The sequence below is a fragment of the Lactuca virosa genome, chromosome 4 (genome assembly GCF_052849685.1).
Source record: "Lactuca virosa cultivar CGN04683 chromosome 4, Lactuca_virosa_CGN04683_v6, whole genome shotgun sequence".
Taxonomy (NCBI): domain Eukaryota; kingdom Viridiplantae; phylum Streptophyta; class Magnoliopsida; order Asterales; family Asteraceae; genus Lactuca; species Lactuca virosa.
This window is the reverse complement of record NC_136429.1, coordinates 195,177,594-195,187,637: the sequence shown is the minus strand read 5'-3', so window position 1 is coordinate 195,187,637 and position 10,044 is coordinate 195,177,594.

Below are 10,044 nucleotides of genomic sequence, written 5' to 3'. Positions count from 1 at the left end.
AAAGCAAAGATTCCATCTGCGAGGTGCCTGTTTTAATCCATAAATGGATTTCTCGAGCTTACACACTCTACTGGGGTACTCTGTACTGACAAAACCCTCTGGCTGAACCATGTAAACATCTTCAGCCAAGTTTCCATTAAGGAAAGCGGTTTTGACATCCATTTGTCATATTTCATAATCATGAAGTACAGCAATGGCTAACAGAACCCTAATAGACTTAATCTTGGCTACTAGTGAAAAGGTCTCATCATAATCAACTCCTGGAGTTTGAGAATAACCTTTTGCAACCAGTCGTGCCTTATAAGTGTGTACATTACTATCCATGTCGGTCTTCTTCTTGAAGATCCATTCGCACCCAACTATCTTACGATCAGGTACATTGTCAACCAAGTTCCAAACTTGATTGTCATACATGGACTGTATCTGGCTATCCATAGCCTCTTTCCATTTAGCAGCCTCAGGGCATGCCATGGCTTTCGTGTAGCTGTTAGGCTCATCCAGATTTACCAATGTGTTATCACTGATAAGTGTCTCACCTTCTGCAGTAATATGAAAACCATAATAATGCTCAGGTGCATTCCTAACTCTGGTGGAACGCCTCAGAGGTATAGATTCTTCAGTCGGCTCAACAGGAGTTTCCTCCTCAGGTTGAGGGCTAGGGTTTGAGGTTCCTTCACCACTTGACTCTTGAATTTCCTCAAGGTCAATTTGCCTCCCACTGTCTCCTTGGCTCATGAATTCTCTCTCTCGAAAGAATCCTCTTCTTGCTACAAAGACCACATTATCACTGGGTCTGTAGAAGATGTAACCAAAGGATTTTTGTGGGTAGCCGATGAAAATACACCTTTCGCTTCGGGGTTCGAGCTTATCGTGAGTCTCGCGTCTCACGAAAGCCTCGCAACCCCAAATCTTGATATGGTCTAGATTGGAAACGTTTCCAGTCCACACCTCGTGAGGTGTTTTGGCAACCTTCTTTGTAGGGACTAGATTAAGGATATGGGCGGCAGTCTCTAAGGCATACCCCCAAAATGAGATTGGTAGCGAAGCTCGACTCATCATGGAACGAACCATGTCCAACAAGGTCCGATTACGCCTCTCAACTACACCATTCAACTGTGGTGTCCTAGGAGGTGTCAATTGTGAGACAATCCCACATTCCTTAAGATAGTCAAGGAACTCAGTACTAAGATACTCACCACCACGATCGTATCGAAGCATCTTAATGTTCCTGCCCAACTGATTCTCCACTTCTTGCTTAAACTCTTTGAATTTCTCAAAGGTTTCTGACTTATGCTTGATTAGGTAGACATATCCATATCTACTAAAATCATCAGTAAAAGTCGCATAGAACCGATTAGCATCTCTTGTGGCGGTTCTGAAGGGTCCGCACACATCCGTGTGTATGAGGTCCAACAAACCTTCACCCCTAGCACAAGTGCCAGTAAAAGGTGACTTTGTCATTTTACCAAGCAAACAAGATTCACAACTATCATCTGACTTTAGGTCAAATGACTCCAAGCCTCCATCCTTTTGGAGTTGGCCTATGCGTTTCTTGCTTACATGTCCACGACGACAATGCCATAAGGATGCTTTATCTAAGCTAGTGGAAGAGTTAATACACAATACATTATTTCCTAGATTATCTACAACAGATATAGTTTCATACACGCCATCACAAGGTAATGCTTTAAAATAAAGAACATTATTAAAGAAAACATCAATACTACCATTATTATTATGAAAATAAAAGGTAAAACCTTGTTTATACAATGCATGAAAGGAAATAACATTTCTTGCCATTTCTGGCGAATAATAACATTTATTCAAATCTAATGTAAACTCACTATTTACCACTAAGGAATAAACTCCTATCTTGGTGACAGGTGAAGCTTTCCTGTTTCCCATGATCAAGTTTATCTTTCCATGCTCCACATTCTCACTTCTTTTTAGTCCCTGCAAATCACAACATATGTGAATACCACAACCTGTATCAAGGACTGAAGACTTAGAATGAGGTGAATTATTAGACAATATAGTGTATATACCTGCATGGTTGGGTTTTACTTTCCCATCCTTCAAATCTTGCTGGTACTTTGGGCAGTTTCGCTTCCAGTGCGATTTTTCATGGCAATAGAAGCATTCAGCCTCATTAGGGTTAACAGAAGGAGTGACAAAAACTTTCTTGGTTTTGCTTGAAGAGGAGCCTTCAAGGGTCTTACCCTTGGTACCCTTAGAAGGGTTCTTTCTCTTCTTCCCTTTGCCATGCCCGATTGCCAAGACATTGGCTGCAGTTGGAGTAGGAGTAGGAGTAGTAACAACCGACTTACCCTTTAGACCACTTTCGGCGGTCTTCAAGAGTCCTTGAAGTTTGCTGAGGGTGACTTCTTCCTTGTTCATGTGATATGTCATGCGGAATTGATCATAACACGATGGCAAGGAGTGCAAAATGATGTCTATTGCTAACTCCTCAGGGAAGTTCACATTCAGCTTTAGTAAACGGTCCACATACCCTTGCATTTTCTGCATGTGTCCCGTGATGGGTTCACCATCCTTCATTCGGGTTGTTATCATGGAGGAGATTATTTCATATCGCTCTTGACGAGCACTTTGATGGTAGCGGTCCATCAAGTCCTGGTGCATCTCAAAAGGATAATAGTCCTCATAGGACTTTTGGAGCTCGGCTGTCATGGTGGCCATCATGATGCATGCCACTTTTGTATCATCTCTTTCATGTACCTCATATTCAACAAGCTCTTCAGGAGTAGCAGTTGGCTCGGGTACCTTCAGCTCCTTGTCGAGAACATATTCTTTGTTCTCATACCGAGTGACCATCCTGATGTTTCTGATCCAATCTGTAAAGTTGGACCCATCAAAGATGACTCTCCCACAAAGATTCATGAAAGAGAAGGAGCTAGTAGGGTTTGAGCCAGAAGCATTGTTATTGGAAGATATCTGAAAAGAAGAGGGAATATATTAGATTAGATATAGAGATAGTCCTTAACAAAACACCCAAATGTAATATTAAGGCTAGGACCCAACACAATATGTTGTAACTTAGAAGAGGGATGCCGTAATCTAAGCTATAAGATATTTGAAGGTAGGTGAATGACGATTCACCAATTTCCACCATGAAAAATGAAATATTTAATTAGGCTTTAATTGGTTTAGAAACTCCTAGATTCTTTGAGATTCATTGAACTTTCTTCAATGGCATGTTTCAATCTCGAGTGTGCCCTTCAAGTTTTGTGACTGGGATGCCGAGGATCACAAAACAAGGTGTGAAGTAACCATGCAAATTACTTGGTACCCTTAATGTATTACCCCTCAATCGATGTGCCGGTTAACCACATACGCTCCATCAATACTATGATAAACATTAAGTCACCCTTTACCTACCTTGTTAAGTTCAAGTTAGTGTGCCAGTTAACCATACACGCTCCACTAACGACTTAAACAAAGTGTAAAGTGTAATTTCATGGATTAGCACCTTATTCTTATTTTCCTAAAATAACTAAGATTGGGAATTCAATAAAGTTTAGTTACTTTAGTATTATCATTATACTTTTAATGAGAATTTATAAGTCCTTGTCCTACCCGTTCCGCTAACGACCCTCCACCGATCAAGGAAGCGGTGGGTGAGAGTGGACACCCATTAAGTTGCCATTTTATAGGCAACAACCTTATACCCCCCTTATAGACCGGCTTCGTGAATGAGGCGTGCTAGCGGTAAGACGACTTGATCTTATACATATATAAATATTATTAAACTTATAATATTATAAAGTATAAGGGTTGAATTTTAACTTTTAAAATTCTAGGGGTTGGAACTAAAGTTTTTAATATGACTTTACATGTTCCAAAACCTGAGGGCAAGTTTTGTAAACTTTCAAAACTTTTCATTTCTCATAACTTATGAGTTAATGGTTATTAAAAATGAAGACTCTTCATTTTTTGTAACCTATGTGTTCTTTTAATGGTTATTTAGAAATGTGACTTTTGGTTATCCATAACTTAAGAACTAGTTATGGACTCCATTAAAACACATAAAGATCAAGAATTAATCTAATCAATTATTAGCACATAATTTTTATGATCTTCTAAACTCATATGTTTATGAATGTTCATATCAAAAATTTCAAGAATCGTAAGTACATATACAAAACTTGAAATTTTGATACGAGCTTTTGAACAAAACTTCGATTTTCAAGTTTTTTTTTTTTGCATCAAGTATCAAATAAACGAACCAGGCTCTGATACCACTGATGGGGTTTGAGCATTCTAACACTCCTATGGCGTACATGCAACCCTAGAAACCTTGGATCTATGTTTGACTAAGATACATGCAAATAATTGATTTTCCAAGGTTCTTATCTTAACTAGCATGGCATGGGATACTTGAATCAAATAAAACTAGTAGAATTACTTACCTTGTAGTAGTAGTTGATTGCTTGGAGTTTGAGAGCCTAGCACCAATAATATGGATGCCTCAAATGGAAGTCACAAATCACCACAAACTTGGAAACTTGAAAGAATAGTCTCAAACTTCTTGAAATCGGCCCTCTTGGTTTACACACATCAACTAGTGTGATTTCAAGAACCAAAGCCTCCTTCATATAGTGTTATGGATTAGGGTTACATCCATGTAAACCCTAATACCCATGTCTTTTCATTTCCATGAGATCCATGGGTTAAAGCTCCATGGAGTATCCATGGACTTTCCATGCAAGCCTAGCCCATTCCAAATAAGCATTAGCCCACACTATATAAATACAAGAGCCCATATTTAATTAGTCATACTTTTGATCTCTAAATTAATTCTAAATTAATTATAGATCAACACTAATTAAATCATATGATTTTATATTAATATATTAGAACTTATAATATATTAATAAATCATAACTTATACTATTCTCAAAAGATTATCCGTAAATTGTTCGGGTGAAGTGCAACCCAAATGGACCATGTCGGGTCGGGTCAAGTACATACCAAAAATAGTTATGGACTTAGACACTATCTCCAACAGTCTTAGATGATCAGTTCAACAAATGATCAAGACATTAATTGAGAACAAAATAGATAATAATCAAGGTAAAGTTAATAAATAAAGAATAAGAAGAATGTTTTAATGTGATAAGATTAAATGCCAAAAGTAAGTGGAAGATCCGTGGTTGACTTGTATTGAAAGCTCCTATTTAAAGGAGTGAATGCTAGAACGAATTAACCCAGGCGTTTACATAAGACCGGACAAAAGACATAAGTCTGACATTCTGATTGTCCTAATGCAACTTTAGACTAAGTACTATGAAACGTTACATCAAATACAAGACAAAAGTAATAAATGCACTAAAGACAGAAAGACTTCATTCCGGACAAGTATTATTCCGGAGATGAAAGTTTGATCCGGATCAGCATACATTCCGGACTTCAGGATTAGCTCCGGAATGTGTTCCTCTTCAAAATACTTCTCTTCTTCTTTTCTCCAGTTCCGGACAGGTTCCAGATTACTTTTCCTTTCGGAACCAACACACTTCGGAATATGTACTTAGGATTGCTAGAGGTTCACTTTCAGGTTGTGAATATGTCAGCCAATTGATCATCGGATCTCACGAAATGAATTTCAACGTTACAATCTTCTACATGATCCTTGATGAAATGATACCTCAGTGCTATGTGTTTTGTCTTTGAGTGTTGCACTAGGTTGTGACAAATGCGAATAGCACTTTCAGAGTCACAATATAGTGGGATTTGTTTCATGCTTAAGCCATAGGCATGAAGCTGACTTTGAATCCAGATGACTTGAGATGTACATGAAGCAACAACTATATATTCAGCTTCAACTGTTGACAAGGACACACAAGTTTGCTTCTTGGATTGCCATATGACATGCTTGCCATCGATAAATTGACATCCTCCAGTTGTGATTTTTCTATCTAATCCACATCCTCCAATATCAGCATCTGAAAACGCTTGTACGAAGAAGCCTAATTTCGCAGGATACCATATGCCAAGAGAGGAGGTTCGTTTCAAATATTTGAAGATATTCTTGACAGCCACCATATGAGGTTCGCGTGGAACCTAGCACAATAACAAACAGAAAACATAATATCTGGTCTACTAGCTGCTAGATACATTAATGATCCTATCATTTGACGATAAAGGGTCATATCAACAACTGGTTTTTCCAGAGATAGTGTCAGTTTCGTTCCGAATGCCATTGGAACCTTCGCTTTGGAGTCTCCCACCATGCCAAATTTAGTTAGTAAGGTCTTTGTGTATGCTTCCTGATTTATAAAAATGCCTTCTGGTCCCTGTCTTATATTCAATCTAAGGAAAAATTTAATTGGACCCATGGAACTCATCTCAAATTTAGTCTCCATCAACTTTCGGAATTCAGCTGTTAACCAAGGATCCGTAGAACCGAAGATGATGTCATCAACATAAATTTGGACAATCATTAAGTGGTCACCCTCTTTCTTGCGAAAGAAGGTTGGGTCAACCGAACCTTGTTTAAATTTAGACATTTTGAGAAAATGAGTGAGAGTTTCATACCAGGCTCTCGGAGCTTGGTTCAGACCATAGACTGCCTTATCCAAGATATAGAAGTGATTGGGATACCTCTCATTAATGAATGCAGGTGGTTGTTCAACGTAAACAGTCTCTTCTAGTTCTCTGTTTAAGAACGCACACTTAACATTCATCTGAAACACCTCAAAGTTCTTGTGTGTTGCGTATGCCAGGAAGATGTGAACAGATTCCAAACTTTCAACATGTGCGAAGGTTTCTTCATAGTCAATGCCTTCTTCCTGACAATATCCCTTAACCACGAGTCTCACCTTGTTTCTTATAACGTTCCCTTCTTTATCCATTTTGTTACGAAATACCCATTTTAAACCTACAAGCGATGCATCTGGTGGAGTTGGAATTCGCCTCCAATCTTTGTTTCGTTCAAACTCATTGAGTTCGTCTTGCATCGCTTGCACCCAATCAGAATGATCAAGAGCAGTATTGATGTTTTTGGGTTCTACCTTGGAAACAAATGAGTTAAAAATACAATATTCTACTTGAGCGAATAATGCAGGTTATTTTGCTTTTTGTTGAGACCTCGTAAGGACTCCTGCAGAATATTCACCGATTACTTGGGTTTTAAGGTGATCTCTGGTCCATTTGGCTAGTGGAGGATAGTTTGGATCATAAGAGGGATCCAATTCAGCGTTTATTTCTTCGAATTCGGATTAAACGTCTGAATCGTCATTCACATCTTTATTCTCCCCCTCGAATGACGAGTGGTCCTCTTCTTTATAAAATATAAACTTTAACTTTTTGATAAAAGACAAAAGGATTTATCTAGTCCAAAATTTTGTGCATGAGTTATAAATCATACCATATCATATATTATGTTACATGATAATGAAAACTAATACTTCCATGAAATAAATATTTTCCAATTAATTATAAGAGTTTACTGAATATTTATTAAAATTATTTTCTAATAAATAATCAATTGCATCAAGTTATTGTTAGTGTGACCCTTAGGATCATATATTAATTAGCAATATCACTTTAATATGAATCTTGAGCGTACCAGATCTTTCAATCTCCGACGTGCGTAAGACTCATATTGACTGATATAGAAAGTGGTGAATGTGTAGCAACATTTCACTTCCCCCAACAACATATGACTTTGTGCCATTCTATCAATGTCCAATTCCCCAGAAGCTCAAAGCTACAGTTGGTGTATAAGGTAAGTTATCAATTATCCCTTTGTCACATACATCATATTGAACATGAGATTCTAATCACGATTAATCACGATTAATCTCATTCCGTGCCTTTACCACTTAGCTTTGAATTTGAATGCCAAATAAATAGAATAAGGCTTGGGCAAATACGCCTTAAGTCATCAGGTGAAGCAGCTGCAGATAGGGAACCTCTTTCTCCTTTTCTTTGCCGGGAAGTAAGTAAAGATAGATTCCCTTAACTATGGTTCACATTAAGCTTTCAAGCTCAACCTAGTTGTTCGGATATAAGACTTTCAGTCAAGAAGCAATCCCTCTACCTCTTTTACTATGTGAGCGAAGACTGTGTCAAGTGAAGTTTCAACATACTATCATCTCCATATTTGACTTTACTCTATGTATATATAAATATATTAGAGAATATGATTGGTATTCTTTCGTGATATAGAGTCTCTTAGCTTGACTAAGTATACTCTCGAAGTCACAAAGATTTCTATGTGATCCTGGAATGGCAGAAGTCAACATAGTTTTTCAATGAACTCATTCATCCAATCATATTTGATTTTAACCTCTAATGTAGTGTATTCTTATTTTGTAGTAGATTGTGTCATTTTGTTTTACTTGGACCTCATTCCAACTAAACTTACTCTTCATTCCATAATGAACTCAAAATCTAATTATAATTCATAATTATCTATGTATGTTTAGAAGTCAACATCTTGTGTAGCTCTTTATATAAAGATCCTTTGGAAACTAATTATCCCGTATACATTCTCTTAAATCTTCTAAAGTACTCTTAGACAGTCCTTATAATCATCCAATCACTTAACCATGTATTCAATTGGTATCTTATGATATGCTCACAACATGATCATATACAAGTCTGATGCAAAATATGGTATAAATGATAATTTTATTTGTCAAGAGAATATAATACAAATAATTTTATCTAGCTCAAATCTCTGAGCTAGGTCCTTATGAGGCTAGCTCAGACTTAGTGCTATGTGACAATGCCAAGATTCCTCTAAAGGAATTTTATATTTTGATCTCTTTCAAGATATATATTATCAATATATGCATAAAGATATAAAACTTTTAACATTCATCTTTTATCTATCTCTTATAGATTTCACATTACAAGAATGTATCTTGTCATTTCTAGGTCTTTCATCTTGTAAACATATTATGAGTCAAGGTGAAAAGTCCTAGCATGGTCAGAATGTAATTTCTTATGATTAAGTATGTCTCATTCATACAAGATTGGGAATGTCACTATGCTCCCATTACACATGTTCTCTTCATTTTTATATAAAAGTACATCTTATATTTTAATATTTAACTACGATTCTAACTTCGAAATATTTTCTTTATATCCACAAGCGGATCTCAAGCTTTACACATTTTGGTACGATAACTAGGATATAGAAAGCCTCCATGATAAGCTATATAGATATCTTCAAGTAGATGTCTATTAAGAAAAACGACCTTTCTTGAAATGTATTTGATATATCGCATATTTAGAATATGAATTTATAGTAAATAATATCCTTGTTGATCTAATCACAACTACTTATGAAAAAGGTTTGACCATAGTTAATTTCATGAGTATGATAAAGACCATAGTCAATGGCACGAGTATGAGAAAATCCTTTTATAAGAAGACTTGCTTTAAATGTGTATAATTATCCATGTATTGTATTCTTTTTAGAAGAATCACTTACTCCTTCTAGCCTTTCTATAGAGAGGAAGTTTAATCAAGACCATACTAGATTAGTATACATGGATTACATCTCATGTACATGACTCTAGGACATTTATCAGATTCAAGATCTGATATTGCATCTTGGTAGTTAATGGATTTTCCAGAAACCGCAAAGAAGAGCTCATCAATGAGAGATTCGACATTTCTCAACTCATAGATGATTTATACAATTAATGCGAACAATTTGTATTTGTGAATATATATTATTCAAGTTTAACAATCCCTTGTTAAAGCTAGTGCCAAATGTTATGGTTCTTGATTGGCTTCAAGTTCTATGTGCCTCCCACTTGCTTTGTCATTGAAAGCTTGCTTTCTGTGAAATTAGCTTTCAGTAAAATAAGAGAACTTATTCTTGGTGGGTTTCCATATAATAATGTACACCATATTTAGAGCATTATACAAATATGTATTTAGTAGATTTTGGGTTTAGAAGCTTTAGTCATACATAGGCTTCAAATCCACAAAACATTAAATTTGGTGGAAATCCACAAAACATTTTGGGTTTAATCTACCTATTAGTTAGTGTTTGTACTTGAAGTACAA